At 45.9% G+C, this 12,128-nt stretch overlaps 1 protein-coding gene across 4 annotated transcripts in view; it reads right to left on the bottom strand.

Moving 5' to 3' along the window:
* The window catches only part of IFT88 (intraflagellar transport 88), a 164,550-nt gene extending 164,145 nt beyond the window's left edge, over positions 1-405 (bottom strand). For 3 of the 4 annotated variants that reach the window (XM_059684203.1, XM_059684202.1, XM_059684204.1), the window contains exon 1: positions 220-351. The gene's annotated coding sequence lies outside the window, so the exon portion shown is untranslated. Of the gene's footprint in view, positions 1-219 lie in introns of all 4 variants that reach the window. The other variant, XM_059684205.1, reaches the window with a different exon arrangement.
* Between the last annotated feature and the right edge of the window lie 11,723 nt (positions 406-12,128).

Raw genomic sequence — 12,128 nt, 5'->3', positions numbered from 1 at the left:
TTCCTGATTCAGGCGTGACTATGACTTGGGACAGGCGGCCACACAAACTTGATGGCAAAGGGCGCCCGCGTTCCCGGCGGACAGGCGGGCCCTGGAGGGAGGTGCCGCTCGGCAGGCAGAGGCCACAGGCGGCCCCCACAAGCCAGCCCCCGAGTCCCCGAGGAGGCGGGGAGCCCGCGCCGGCTCCCGAGGCGCCCCTGCCCCCGGCCCTTCTCCTACCTCGTGATGAGGGGAGCAGGGCGACCGTGAGTGGAGTCCAGGCGACGCGGAGTTTTGGAGAATCAAAGACCCTGCGCAGGCTGAGCTCGGAGCCTGGTCGTTGCCAAGCGCGTATCCAAGGAAGCCGCTCCCACAGTCCTCCGCGCCAGGGCCCGGGCCGGGAGGAGAGGAGCGCGCGGTAGGCGGTTCCGGAACGGAGAAAGGGGCGGAGCCTGAGAGGCTGAGGTCAAAGAGGACGGAGGCGGGGTCACGAGTGGAGGGGCACCGCGGAGGGGGCCCTGGAGGGCGGCCTCAGTGAGAAGGAGAGCAAGCCAAAATCTTGTCAATCCTTCTGAAATCAGCCAGAAAACAGAATAGTAAAGAATGACACTAAGTAACTATGAACTACCAGCCACTACTCTTAATATGTGAGCCTTTGCATCCCGTTTTCCGGGTGATCACCGACATTTGGTCACCCTATAAAATTACTCTCCAGAGACATCTATGGGTCTGGGAGGGCTCAGCTTCTCTTCCCTTTTCTTTTGTTCGCATTACCTGTTCCCACAACCACCCTGTGCACACCTTCATCAGAGCCCTTCACGTACTCTCGTCTGGTGAGTGCCTTAAAACGCAGGAGTGAAACTGTCCCAAGCACCTAGAACCAACTTCAGAGTAAAGCTGAAGAAATGCAAAATGAATGAGATTAAATTCATAATTGCTTAATAAAATTAAAAGGAGGGAGGGCAGGGGGAGTCTAAAGACACAGTAATTAATGAGTTTTAAACATTAAGTACATGTTGGGATACAATTCTCCACAAGTGTCCCTTGCTTTTGTTCTGGACTATTGTAATGGTTAATTTAATGTCAGCTGGACTAGTTAATAGTACCTAGTTTTCTTTCAAACACCTGTCTAGATGATGCTGTAAGGATATTTTGTTAGGTGTGATTGATTAGCAGTTAGAACAGTAGACTTTGAGTAAAGCAGATTACCCTCCATACTGTGAGTGGGCCTCATCCAATCAGTTGAAGGACTTCAGAGTAAAGACTGATGTCCCGAAAGGAAAAAGGAATGCTGCCTCCAGATTTGAATGGCACCATCATCTCTTCCCTGGCTCTCCAGTCTACCCTGTCAATTTTGGACATGGCAGCCCCACAATTGCATGAGCCAATTCCTTAAAATAAAATCCCCCCCCTCCCAACTATTTTTTCAAGGCTGTTTGCATCGGGACAAGCTTTGAAATATTGAGGTAGTTGTCTCCTTCCAATGAAGAAGGCAGGTTTGTGGCTATCCAGTATATTAAAGACCATCTCCCTCTGGGGCAAAGGCTGGGCATTTAGGCTTATTATTCATTATAAAAGATTGAGGTTTTCTAAGTTTGTGGCTCCTCAGTTGTGACACAAACCCATTGTATGTGCAGTAGCCCCATGGGACTTGGGAGGCAGGGGGAACTGAAGGGAATAGAATATTCAGGCTCCTGGCTGTGACCCAGTACTTTCTACCATCGTTCATGAAACTGTGTTAGCTTGGAAATAGGATAAAATCATACACAGTTCTTGAGAGTATCTATCTACAGTGACTAGCTCAACACAGATGTTCACTAGATATTTTTAAATTAATTAATGAACACTATAGAGCCCTTCACATCACTGCACTTCAATATATAGAAACAATTTTTGTTAATCTCTTTAGGTCTCCAGACTATAAATTTCTAACACCCTCAAAAATATTTTTTTATTGGAAACAAATTCAAGTTTCTTTAAGCTTGGTTACTCTTTAAGTGTGATGCAATTCCTTGCTCAAAAAGTGGTTAATCTCTCCTTCAGTTTATTTCATTTGTATTATTTTTTATCCTTATCTGAGGATATGTTTTGTTTATTTGAAAGAGAGAGACATAGAGAGAGAGAAACATTGATCTATTGCCTCCGGTATGCTCCCAAACCAGGGATAAAATCCACAACCTTTGGTGTACAGATGGCACTCCAATCAACTGAGTCACCCGACCAGGGCTCTGTCATTTTAAATATTGTAAGACAGATGCTGTTTATGGAGCACACCCTAAATCGCCAGACAAAATGTTAGGACCACATAGCTGATATTACTAAGACATACCATATGCTCCACAGGGAACAGAGATTTCTGTCTTTTTTGCTCTAAACTCTCCCCAGTGCCTAGAAAACTTCCTGAAACTAGGTGGCTTTCAATAATTATTTATTGAACAAAATGTCAGGGCATGTAATTCATCACGGGTAGAGGTGGTGGTGAATGGAAGCAAGGAAGAAACACGAACCCCAGTTTGGCATAAGCTGGAGCCGTTTATTAACATGGAGAACCCAGAGGAGAAGCAGGTTTGGGAGAGAAAATACATTTAGTTTTAAACATATTGGGTTTCAGACACCCATAAAATAGGCAAATAGAGGTGTTGAGTAGGTGATTGCATAGAAGGATGTAAAGCTGATTCCACCTGCAGACAGACATTTGGGATTCACTGGTCCCTAAAATCGATGGCCTCAAAGCCTGGGGGAATGTGAGCTTGCTGCAGGAGAGCAGGATGTAGAGGCACAAAGAAAGGGAGCCCAGAACCAAGCCTTAGGAACCAGGAGGCTTTAGGAAAGGTGAGACCAGACTGCTGATTGGAGTGATTGGGTGGGGACCAAGGAAAACACGGTTGTGAGAGGGTGTGGATGTAGACCTGACAGCCCCTGGGAGGGTTTGGGCACATGGGTCTAACAGAATTCTGTTATAGTCTGAAAGAGGGGTTTAGTGGTTCTGGCAAGAGATGCAATATTCCCTCAGTTCATGGTCAGCTATTGACAATAGCTTTAGGTTATCTGCAGGGGCTGGTGCCAGGGGCTAGTGAGCACTCACCCTGTGGACATTTATTCCGTGGTGGAGGATGGGCATGTTCTGTCTGCTTTTCTACACTGGAGTTTAGGATCAGTATTCTCTTAAGGCCTCACTTGTTTGTCGTTCATCAGTAATTTAATCTAGCCTGCCACCTCTCTCTGTCCCCCTAGCACAGGGGCGAGGAAACTTCTTTCTGCCAAGGGCCATTTGGATATTTATACCAGTAATATCACTAGAGGCTCAGTGCACAAAATCGTGCACCTGGGGGTTTGTCCCTCAGCTCGGCCTTCACCCTCTCACAGTCCAGGACCCCTCAGGGGATGCCCACCTGCCCACGGGGAGCGGGCCTAAGCTGGCAGTCAGACATCCCTCTCGCAATCTGGGAACCCTTGCTCCTTACCACCCTCCTGTTTGCTGCTCCTTAGCACTGCTGCGGAGGCCAGAGAGACTCCTGCCACCACAGGTGCGCTCGCCAGCCGTGAGCCTGACTTCTGTCTGAGCGGCGCTCCCCCTGTGGGAGCACACTAACCACCAGAGGGCAGCTCCTGCATTGAGTATCTGCTCCCGGTGGTCAGTGCACATCATAGTAACCGGCCATTCTAGTTGTTCTGCCTTATGCTTTTATTATATAGATTCTTAGACCATACAAATTCATCAACTTAAAAATTAGCCTACTATATTTGGCCAAGCATTTTATTAACTCACCCCTAATGCCTTGGCAGGGCCAGACCAAATGATTTTGCAGACCAGGGCCAGGCCTTCCCCACCCATGTCCTCGCACCTGGAGGGTCTAGGTAACCATGTTCTCTTTCCTATCTGGTTACCATAACACCTTAACTTTCCCCACTGCTTCCTTTCTACTTCTCCATCTTCCACCCAACATCTATCTTATTCCCATTCCATCCGTTCTTTATGCTGTATATTAAGTAATTATCCTTAAGTGAAAATCTGATCACATTATTCTCTGCTCAGAAGCTTGTGGTGTCCTCTCTCGCTACTCTGCCCTGAATTCTGGACAAACTAAACTCTGTAATGTAGCTCATAAGGCCCTTCACAGTTCCAGTGCTTAGCATTCTTTGTTGCTGCCAAGAAAAAAAAATTCTTGCCAACTTAAGCAGGAAAGGGATATATATATATATATATATATATATATATATATATATATATATATACATACATACGCATGCTAGAGGCCCGGTGCACAAAAATTTGTGCACTCATGGGGGAGGGGGGGTCCCTCAGCCCGGCCTGTGCCCTCTTGCAGTCTGGGACCCCTCGGGAGATAACGACCTGCTGGCTTAGGCCTGCTGCTGGGTGGCAGAGGGCAGGCCCAATCCCTAGGTGCAGCCCCTGGTCAGGCTCAGAGCAGGGCCAATTGGGGAGTTGGGGCGCCGCCCCCTATCATGCACAGAGCAGGGCGGATTGGGAGGTTGCAATGCCAACCTCAGTCATGCTCAGGGTAGGGCTGATTGGGGGGTTGGGGCACCGCCCCCTGTCACACTCAAGGCAGGGTCGATGGGGAGGTTGTGGTGCCACCCCCTGTCATGCACAGAGCAGGGCCGATCAGGGGGTTCAGGCGCTGCCCCCTGTCACTCAAAGAACAGGTCCCATCAGGGGGGTTGGGGAGCTCCCCCCTGTCACGCACAGAGTAGGGCTGATAGGGGAGTTGGGGCACCGCCCCTGTCACACACAGAGCAGGGCGGATCAGGGGGTTGGGATGCCACACCCTGTCACACTCAGGGCAGGGCCGATGGGGAGGTTATGGCTCTACCCCATCACACACAGAACAGGGCCCGTGGAGGGCAGTTGGGGCGCCGCCCTCTATCACCCACAGAGCAGGGCCGATCAGGGGGTTGGGGCGCCTCCACTGTCACACTCAGGGCAGGACCGATGGGGAGGTTATGGCTCTACCCTGTCACACAGCAGGGCCCGTTGGGGAGGGGTGGGTTGGGGTGCCGCACCCTGTCACACACAGAGCCGCAGGGCGATCAGGGGGTTTGGGCGCTGCCCCCTATCACACTGATCCCGGTGCTGGGAGGCATATTACCCTTTTACTATATAGGATAGAGGCCTGGTGCACGGGTGGGGGCCTGCTGGTTTGCCCTGAAGGGTGTCCTGGATAAGGGTGGGGGTCCTGCTTGGTGCTTGGCCAGCCTGGGTGAGGGGCTGATGGCTGTTTTGCAGCTGGTCACACCCCCTTCAGGGTGCGGGTCCCCATTGGGGTGCCTGGCCAGTCTGGGTGAGGGGCTAAGGGCTGTGTTCAGGCTGGCAGGTGACTGAAGCTCCCAACCGCTCCTTTTTTTCTTTCTTTCTTTTTTTTATTCTGGGCCAGCTTTCTCTCTGAGGCTCGGCTCCAGCTCTGAGACCTGGCTGCTGAAAGTAGGTATCTGGTTTGTTTGGGTTCTATAATTGAAACACTGTTTCAACTCCAGCTCTGAGATCCCGGCTGGCTGAAAGCAGGTTTCTGGAGTTTGTTTAGATTCTATATTTGTAACAATGTTTCAAACTGCAAGCTCAGAGGCCGGCAGCAGCAGGCGGGGAACGTTAGCTTCCTCCGTCACTGAAGCAAGCAAGCCTCATGTTCGCTTCAAGCTGCCTGGCTGCCGGCCTCCATCTTGGCTGGCAGTTAATTTGCATATCGCCCTGATTAGCCAATGGGAAGGGTAGCGGAGGTACGGCTAATCACCATGTTTCTCTTTTATTAGATAGGATATATATATATATATATATATATATATATATATATATATATATGAAGAGAGAGAGAGAGAGAGAGAGAGAGAGAGAGAGAGAGAGATCAGGTAACTGAGAATTGTCAGAAAGTCTAGGGAACAAGGCTTGGGAAAAATAACAGAGGTTAGGGAAGTAAGGCACAGCTAAAGTTGTACCACACATGAACAATATGCGTAATTTATGGAGACCTACCTTCCTGTTTGCTCAGGACTCAGGGAGATCCCATCATGTGATATTTTCACTTGTACAACGAGGAAAATCCCAGGCTAACCAGGACAGCTGGTCACTCTACTTAGTCTGCTGCTGTAGGCATCTGCCATCTTGATACCTTGATACCTGCCATTCACTTGTCACCTGCCATCTTGACATTAGACACGTGCTTCGCTAAACTTTTCCCCACCATTCTGGGGATCCTCCTAAAGTACAAAGGCTGTTAAGCTGTTGAACAGCCAAAAATACAAGTGGTGTCTATAGCCCCTCCCCTCCTTTGCCCTCCTCACCTGCTCATTTTGCCCCAGCCATGCTTCTTTCAAGCCCCTGGAAGGCATCATGGCCTCACTCATCCCTCAGCCTTCATGTATGCTATTCTCTCTTTCAGAAATGTCTTTCCTTCTGTTCTCTTAGTCTGGCCACTCCTTTCTGTAGAAGGCTTTCCCTAATTCCTGGCGCATTAGCTTACTAGACCTGCCAAAGCAAAATACCACAGACTAGGTGTCTTAAACAACAGAAATTTATTTTCTCAATTCTGGGGGTTGGAAGTCTGAGATCAAGGTGTTGGCAAGATTGATTTCCTCAGAGGCTTCTCTCCATGGTTTGCAGATGGCCCCTCTCTTACTGCCTCTTCACATATTCATCCCTCTGTAACTGGCAACCCTAGTGTCTATCTGTGTCTCCTAATCTTCTCTTCTTATAAGGACAACAGTCAGATTGAATAAGGCCCACCCTAAGAGCCTCATTTTAATTCAATCACCTCTGTAAAGCCCCATCTCCAAATATAGTCACATTCTGAAGTACTGGAGGTTAAGGCTTCAACATATGAATTTTGGAGACTATGATTCAGTTCATAACACTGGTTTATGTTAGGTCCTGAGAATTCCTTTAGCATGTTGATCTTCCACTATCAGAGCATGTAGCACAATTTTATAGTTAGTATCTATTCATACAAGTTTACCCAAGTAGACCACATGGATTCCTACCCCAGCATGGCAAAACTTGGCTTATCTAATAAGCAATTTATTAGGCACTGAGATAACCTTTTGGTACTGGACACAACATGATACCAAGAGAACTTGTTGTTTCCTAGGTCCATGGTGCTTAGGTGTAGTTTTTATTTTTATGAGCCAAAAGCAGAGACAAGGTTGAATCATTTTTTAGCGTTTATTTCATATTGCCAGCAATATGGAGTGAGCAGTGGGTTTCATGCCCTGGAAAAATACCTGCTCCCCCTTTTTCTGTCAGTTGGCTGATTATATAGAGGTGAGGGAAAATAGTCAGGTGCAGCTGGGAGTATAACAGGGGGAGGGGAGTATAGGGTCTGCAGTCTGCCTCCAGGAGCTCAAAGTCCAATAACAGGGTGGCTAATCCTATATAATAGTAGACAAACATGGTAATTGACCATACCTTTGCTACGCCTCCCATTGGCTAATCAGCTTGGTATGCAAATTAACCACCAACAAAGATGGCAGCTAATTTGCATACTGCAGGCAGGGTGGGACAGCGCCATCCCGCCTGCCCTGCTGCCATCCAGGGCTGCTATCTGCGACCCGGGGTGGCGGGCATCCTGTGTGTGACCTGGCTTGGGTCGGCTGGGCGGGGCAGCAGTGATCCGCTGGCCTGCCTGGGAGTCCCATGTGCGACCCGACCTGGGGCAGCCAGGCGGGGCAGCGAAGGCTTGAAGGTGGCTCCAGCCAGAGCGAAGGCCTGGGTCCCGGGTGTCGGAGGAAAACTGGAGCCGGCAGCCAGGGGAAGGGAAAGCCTATTGCATGAATCTTTTCATGCAACAGGCCTCTAATCTATATATATAAAAGGCTAATATACTAAGTCTCCCTCCTACCATCCGACCGGATGCTATGACACGCACTGACCACCAGTGCTCAATGCAGGAGCTGCCATGATGCGCACTGGTCATTTAAAAACAAATGGCACCATGAACCTGGCACCGACAAACCAACAATTGGCTTCCCCCAAGTGGGACACAGGCCCCCCACCACGCCGGAGCGACACCCCACCAAATCGCAGCCAATGCTGCTGAGACCCCATGGTGCAAAATGCAGCCCACAACCCAGCCCAGCCCAGCCCAGCCCAGAAACGGTGGCTGTGGGCACCAGGTAAGATGTCACATAGCAACGCCCAGCTCCCTCTCCCTAGCAATGACTAGTCTCCTTGCAGTTTCTTCAGCCCGGGAACACAGGTGGAAACATTTTACACTTTAACCAAATGTCTGTGAAGCATTTTCACGTGCCTCATCTCATTTGATCCTCACAGAAGTCCTGGAGTAGGTAGATAGGAGACTTGGAGGAATCCTATTTTATTTTCATTAGCCAGAAAATGGAGATTTAGAAAGCTTAGAAACTTGACCCAGCTGAAAAGAAGTAAGAAATGGTGGACCTTAAAAATGACTTCAGGTTTTCTCACTAAGCAGAATATAGTCAAACACTGCTACAGTTAAATATTTTACCCTTTGTTCTCCCTGTGTGATCTACAATAATAATGTGCTTCATGTTGATATTTACTGCTGTGTTGCTGACAATTACCTGAAAGAGAAGTTGGGGTACTTCATTGGGCTAGAAAAAGTTTAGCTAAATCAGAAAGCAGGTCTAATTAAGCAAGTTCATTCTATATCTATAAAAGGCTAAGTTGACTTGTGCATGTGCAATACATATAAAAGCTCTTGCTGGTGCCAATCACGTGTGTGTTTTGATCTGTCATTGTCTCATTGTCGGTAGTGAATTTGGTTGACACTTCTATTATAGAGAAAGGGCAAATAGCGATATTAAAATATTTCTTCTAATTAATTTCCTTTCAATGTGCACAAATTCATGCACTGGACCACGAGTCTTCTATGATATTAAAAACAGCACAGTCCATTCTTGGGACCAGAGAATGGTCAGCATTCCTGAGGTAAACTCCCAGAGGGGGTCAGGTTCTGGGCACAGCAGCTAAATTAAAATGTGTCCTGTCCTTTCAAAATGTATTTTCTCTTCTGAGTAATAACACATCAGGGCTTCAAGGATACCTTATCTTTTATAGCCCTGTTTTTCTTCTTGGAACACATCCTCCAGTTTCCCAGGGTCTGTAAGAAAAATCTCTTATCTACAGTTAATAAGGTGAATAATCATTAAACAACTATGGTTCTGTTACAGGCACCTCTTACCAACACTAGAGAGGTGTTACCGGACAGGACACCCTGTGAGCCAGTGGGAGAGGACTGTCCCCAACCTTGATCCTTGTCTTCTCATATAAATGAATTGATATGAGAGACCTTGACTGCATTGTGAAAACCCAATCTATTAAAGCAATTTAAGCATGCACCTTTATTGAAAAAGCAAAGTAGGCAAACCTATACATCTGGCTCATGAAGCACAGACGGGCTCTCAGCTAATCTTAAGAGCAAGTTGGGTGGAGTCTGAGGTGTTAATATACCCTCCTGTCTGTAGGTCTCAAAATTCCTTTGCTGAATATTTTGGTGCAGATTCATTCTCAAGGTCCCTTTTTTCACTTTGTTGTGGCCTTCCCAGAATTCATGAGCAGACCTAGCAACTTTATTTTGCCAAGCCTTGAGACTGCTGGATTCTCTGCTTAGGGAGTAAAACTGCTTTATTTTCCCCCTTTCCCCTTTCTCCCTCCCTTTCTGCATTCTAGCATTAGGGAGTTTTTTAAAAACCACTTGCTCTATGTTCTTGGCTGGGGAAGATAATGGTTTGTTAGTTACAAGCTGGCTGCAAATTGCCCACACTGTTTGGCCTTGTTTTAACTTTCCTGTCTCAGTTTCCCTATTCCTCCTGCCCTGGAACCCTGTAACAGTTTTGTTCCTATCACTTTCAATTATTCTGCCCAGAAAAATGGCATGAAATGCAGCAATTGCCTGTTAAATATTTAAAATTATCAAGTCCTTTTTTAACCCTAAAACTTAAAATCAAATGAGCCTGAAAATGCAGAGTGAAATTTTGTTTACCTTGTCTTTCAAATAACTGAGACCCGTTCTTTCCTGGGACTAATGACATGACTGTGAAACTTACAATCCTTTTAAAAAATATTTTTATTGATTTTAGAGAGGAAAGAAGAGGGAGAAAGAGATAGAAATATGAATGATGAGAGAATATTGATTGGCTGCCTCCTGCAAGCCTCACACTGGGGATCAAGCCTGCAACCCCGGCATGTGCCCTGACCTCTTGGTTCATAGGTTGACACTCAACCACTGCTGGCCTGGCTTATAATCCTTTTTATACTTATTAGGAAGATAATCACCACTCAGTGTCTTGAAAATAGGATCACTGAAGTTCCTGACCCTCTTTTTCTGTTCCTGTTAGTGTGACATGGCAGCAAATCATGCTCTTACCTGGGTGTTTTTTCAGGAGCTCTCTTTGTGTTGAAATGTACAAGACAAAGAATGATTAGACCTAATTTTGCATAGTCTACATCAAATATACCGGACTCTTTCCCTTCAAAGCTGCCTGAGTGAGATTCAGATCCCTGAATGTGAAAAACACTGTTTTTCCAACTGGCACAGAGCAAGTCCAGAGAAATCATGCTCATGGCCTTTGGAAAGAATTATTAGACCCTAAATTGTGGATAGACAGTGTACTCACAGGTTAGCCAAAGTCTCACACTTTGTTGTCAGGTTGGCAAGATTCTTTACTTGCAAGTTACAAATTAACTTTAGCCTGCCAATAACTCCAATCTGATCAAAAATAAATGGACATTGGACCACATAATGGCCCTACTTTTGTTCACACCACAAAAACCAGTCATTAACAAGTTGAAATTAATATGTAATGTGTAAGGAGGCATGAGGTATTTCAAGTTGTGCCCACACTCTCACATGCCCCTTTGTTTATTTCATGTGGTAGCATGTGAAATAAACAAAGCACAGTTTAAATTATAATTTATAACTAGGGAGTACTCACTAAAGTCCAACCATTACTAGGTGTACCAGTTAATAATGCGGATTTTTTTTCAATAGATGGAAAAAATATCAATATCAACACATATGTTGATATATATGCGATTTGATATGTATGCTATTTTCTTGTATTGACAGCAAGCTTCAAAACTTCATGTGTCAAATTTGCTGAAGGTGTTAACATCATAGATATTTTTATGCTTAAAAATGTCGAATTTCATGGCAAAAAAAAGAGCATTTGCGGGAAGTTTTAATTCATTACTTTATTTTGAAGAAAAAGCTATCGTATACTTCAGGAAGCTTATGGTGAACATGCTCCATCTCAAGATACCTGTGAATGCTGGTTTAAACGCTTTGAAAGCGACGATTTCGATGTGAAAGACAAAGAACGTCCAGGTCAACCGAAAAAGTTTGAAGACCAGCAATTACAAGCATTATTGGATGAAGATGCGTGTCAAACTCAAAAACAGCTTGCAGAAAGATTAAACGTTGCTCAGCAAACAGTTTCTGATCTTTTACAAGCAATGGGAAAGATTTTAAAGGAAGGAAAATGGGTGCCACATCAGCTGAATGAAAGACAAATGGAAAACCGAAAAGTCATCAGTAAAATGTTTCTTCAGTGGCACGAAAGAAAGTCTTTTTTGTATCGAATTGTGACTGACGATGAAAAGTGGATATACTTTGAGAATCCCAAATGCACAAAATCATGGGTTGATCCAGGTCAACCATCAACATTGACTGCAAGGCCAAATCGCTTCAGAAAGAAGACAATGCTCTGCGTTTGGTGGGATCAGGAAGATGTGATGTATTATGAGCTTCTAAAACTAGGTGAAACCATTAATACCAATCACTACAGACAAGTAATCAGTTTGAACCATGCTTTGATTGTGAAACGACCAGAATGGGCCAGAAGACACGGCAAAGTAATTTTGCTTTATGATAATGCACCATCACACATTTCAAAACCAGTTAAAGACACATTAAAAACCAGTTAAAGATCTTGCCTGGGAAGTATTAACCCACCCGCTGTATTCACCAGACCTTGCTCCTTCAGATTACCACTTGTTCCAATCGATGGCACACACTTTCTGAGCAGCACTTCAATGCATATGAAGAAGTGGAAAATTGGGTCTCTGAATGGTTTGCCTCAAAACAAAAAAAGTTCTATTGGAACGGTATCCACAAATTACCTGAAAGATGCAGGAAATGCGTAGCTAGCTGTGGACATTA

The sequence above is a fragment of the Myotis daubentonii genome, chromosome 2 (genome assembly GCF_963259705.1).
Source record: "Myotis daubentonii chromosome 2, mMyoDau2.1, whole genome shotgun sequence".
NCBI lineage: Eukaryota > Metazoa > Chordata > Mammalia > Chiroptera > Vespertilionidae > Myotis > Myotis daubentonii.
This window is presented reverse-complemented; position numbering and strand designations above follow the sequence as displayed.